Below are 4104 nucleotides of genomic sequence, written 5' to 3' on the forward strand. Positions count from 1 at the left end.
TGCTGAGGGGAGCTGTGGTTTGGAAGAGGTGAAACCATAGGGCAGGGCTGGAGATGGAAAGGCCGGAAGGCGGAATGCCTGTCCAGTGGGGAGTCACCTGTAGGTCATTAAGGCAGTGTCCTTGAAGTGGACGTGGGGATCCTGCCCCTTCCTCTGTCTCGCTTCTGCTTCTTGCCCAGGAGGTGAGCTGTTCTCTCTGCCACAAGCTCCCCACCATTGCCATCTGATCGATAAACCCACCAGAGGCAGAGTAATAGGTGCACCTGACCATGGACTGGGGCCTCAGAAGCCATGAGCCAAAATAGACCAGTCTTCTAATTATTTCAGGTGTATTGTTACAGTGAAGGAAGCTACCACAGGGACCCAGGGCACATCCTAGCCTCCTCACTCATTCCCGAGTCTGGCAGAGGAAATGATTTCTGCAGGTCTTACCACTCATTCAAATTTTTTTATAAAATTAGGTTGAACCACCTGAAACTGCTATTTTTGAATGTCAAAAGTGGCCAGATATAGGCATTTTCATACGTTTCAGCTCGTTTTAGCATTAAAACAGTTTTGGCAAGCACAAACACTTCTTTTTAAAATGTTGTTTTTAGTTATTACGTATATCACATGTGTACAATTCAGTGTGTTAGAAAATAAAGATAAGCAAAAGGAAGAAAGGGAGGCACTTGATCTTGCTGCCAGGGTTATCGCTCAGTGGGCCTTGTGCCCTGTGCTGGGCACCATCAGCTCTCTGTTCCTTCTGCTCTGCGCTGCCTCAGGAGCCTCCTCTGTCCACACCGCCATGTGGGTTTGCACAGCACTCTGCAGACTTGACCCCCGGGTTGGACGGAGAAGCTGTTGGGAATGATGTTTCTTTTTGCAATGAGCGGTGCTGTCATACATGTCCTTGGAGCTGTATTTTTTTCTTTTCTTTTTAGATACCCAGGATTCTTTCTTTACGATGAGTTTCCTGAAGCAGGGAGATTCTTAAGGCTTTAGATTGACCTCCAGACACTGAGAGGGAGGGGCCTCCATCCTGTCCTCTCACCTTCCTCTGCTGTCTTCCCTCCCTTCTTCCGGCTTCTCCTTTTTCCTTGTCTCTTTCCTCCCCCTCCTCCCTCCTCCCCTCCTGCGTCCACCCTGCCCTCCTCTCTCCTTTCCACCTCTGCTGTGTCATTTGATGTCTCCCTCGTTGAGAGGGGTCCAGCACACAGCATCGCAGCTGCCTCTCGGTCTTTGTAGCACACCCTCCTTGTGGCCCATTTTCCCAGGTTATGACTGGTGGTGTTTGAGAAACCAAGAACTTACAGCGAAGCCTATGGAGAGGTTCAGAGACTTCCCATGACAGATATTTCAGGGGACCTTTCTCTTCTGAGCCCCACCCCCATCTGTGCGCACACCGAGGGACTCCTGACCAGAACCCGGGCTCGTGTGGAACTATTTGTTATAAAAGACATTTTATATTCCTGGTCATTTGACAAATGGATCAAAGCCAAGCCCTTGCTCTCTTCATGAACCCCTGGGGACCACTCAGGTGTGTCCGCGCAGATGGCTGGTAGGCAGCCTTTTGAAGCCTGGCCTGGTATCCTGACATCCCAGCTGTAGGTGGCCCCAAGCATCCAAGGAAAAGCTGCTGAGTTCTTTGGCCCCAGGAGGATCCCTGTCCTTCTTTTGCAAAGGCAATAGATTCATGGATTCGCTCCGTTGAGCTGGAAGGAAGAATTTTTAGATTTCCTCTGGTTGAAGAACTTAAAATGGAACAATCTACATAAATTGGACTTTGAAGTGAGTTCTTGGAAAAATGAACTCGATTATTTTCAGTATTCACAGAAGCACATTCCCTGGGAACCTCCTGGTAATACATTTTAAAGTGCTTGTCTTGTTTCATTCTCAAATATGGAGGTGCCCTAACAGAGGCTGCTGGGGTCATTTGGGGTCTGAGGAAGCAGCGACACCATCCTGAATGACAGGGGAGGGACTGGCCAGGCCCACTGTTCCTGGCCTCTCTTTCCAGGCCAGTTGCGTTGCTTGTCAGTGAAAGTAAAATGTTCCCTTCACCTCTACCTGGAGATTTTGAAGGGCGAAGAAAGAATGGAAGGAAATAAAGGAGCGATTCTGGAGCATTTTCAGTATACACAGTCAGCTGGGAGGCAGACTTTTTGTGTATTGTTTCATTATCTAACAATAAAAGAGCTAATAATGAAAATAAGTAGATGTGACATCGCTATTTTAAAAATCATGCCTTCTAGCAATTATGTTGCATCTCTGGAGGAGGAGAGAACCGTTTTTCAGGCAGCAGTTTGAGAGTGAGAACCCTGGCCTCAGCCACAGGGCAAGTGGCTGCATCTTTGCACCAGGCAGTCCTTTGAGTGGTTTTGCATGACCAGATTTTTCTTTTCACTTTACATTTTTTTGTGGTTATGAAATTAATAAAAATTCTAGCTTTACAGAAATGTAGATGGAGACAAAGAAAGTCTTTTCAGCACCCCACTGCCCTTCCTCATTTAACTCTATCTGGATGACTGTCCTTGATTGCTTGGCGAAGAATCCTCCCTTTTTTTCTTCACCGTGGACATATTTCACTCATATTTTACATGAGTACATACATATTTATTATTTTTTAATATTTTTCAATTAAATGGGACCAAACCATAGGTTGAACCTTCCTAATCTGAATGCTCCAAAATCTGACATTTTTTGAATACCACATGATGCTACAAACAGAGGACGGGGACCACAGCGTGGTCACAAATGCTTGCCTAGCAAGTTCAAGGCCCGGGTTCGATTCCCAGCAGTGCAGAAAAAAGAAAAATAAAAATGACATCTTAAGTGGAAAACTCCATCTCTGAGTGAGTCATTTAGGAATGCTTTGTTTCATGAAAGAATTATTTAAAACATTATTTGAGGTTGTATATAACTTTATTCATTTGGTACCAGGGATTGGATTTGGGACTTTGTGCTTGCAAGGCAGATGGTGGAACCACTAAGCTAAATCCCTGGTTGTCTATAATTTACAGTGTTACATAAAATTACATTCATGTTACATGCTTAAGGTGTATATGAAAGACAACTGAATTTTTTTAGTCAGACTTGTATAACAACCCTGAGATACCTTATCACACATCTGCACATACCCTACAATCCAAAATAGAAAATAATCTGAAATCTGCAGCACTGCTGGTCACAAGCGTTTTGGATAAGGGATACACAACCTGTATGAAGGCTAATTAGATTCCTCCCACATCACCCCTTGTCGTTGTGCATAGAAACATTATTCCTTCGAATGTTTGTGTACTACGTAATTGTTTCCTTATTGAACTTCTGCATAGCTTTCCTTTCTCACACGGATGCTGCCGGAATACAGAGTTTCAGACATTAAATCGGTGCGTATGTACGGGGATGCTTTGGTAGCCTAAGTTTCTGGACCTGAACTTGCGGGGTCCGATGGTTGGAATGTGAGATGTGTCTTTATTATCGCCACGTTGCCCTCTGGAGAGGTGGTGATCGTTTTAAAGGGTGCTGGCTGGGTAGGGCGGCTGTTTCCCGCGGGCTTCCTGGCGGACACTGCCCCAGCTCAGTCCTCGCGGTTCCACTCGGTCACGTGAGCAAAGTTGCAGCTTACAGTGGGCCACTCCTCTGTGACTTAGTTACCTGCTATTTGTCATCTTTATAGTTTAGTCATCTGTGTTCAGTTTCTACTGTCACTAGTGGCCCTAAAGTAGAGAGAGACAGACAGAGAGAGAGGGAGAGGGGCCACATTCATGTAACTCATTACAGTAGATTGTTAATAATTCTTCCATTTCATTATTCTTGTTATTTATCTCTTATGGTGCCCGATTTATACATGAAACCTTATCATAGGTGTCCGTGTATAGAAAAAAAGAAAGCACAGAGTCTTTGCTGGGCTTAACTACTCCCCACGGTTTCAAACATCTGCTGGGGCTGTGGAATCGATTCCCCAAAGGTAGGGGAGGGAGCTGCTGTGTTTCATTTTGCATTTGAAAAAATCATGAATGAAAGCAAGCTACTTCCTGTGTGCTTAAGGATAACTTGGATTTCTTCTTTGACTTTTCTTTTCTTTCTGTACTCTTGCCTGCTGTTCTGGTGACTTGTTTAGCT

The sequence above is a fragment of the Fukomys damarensis genome, unplaced genomic scaffold (assembly GCF_012274545.1).
Source record: "Fukomys damarensis isolate Sample0158 unplaced genomic scaffold, DMR_v1.0_HiC HiC_scaffold_7, whole genome shotgun sequence".
NCBI classification, from domain to species: Eukaryota; Metazoa; Chordata; class Mammalia; order Rodentia; family Bathyergidae; genus Fukomys; species Fukomys damarensis.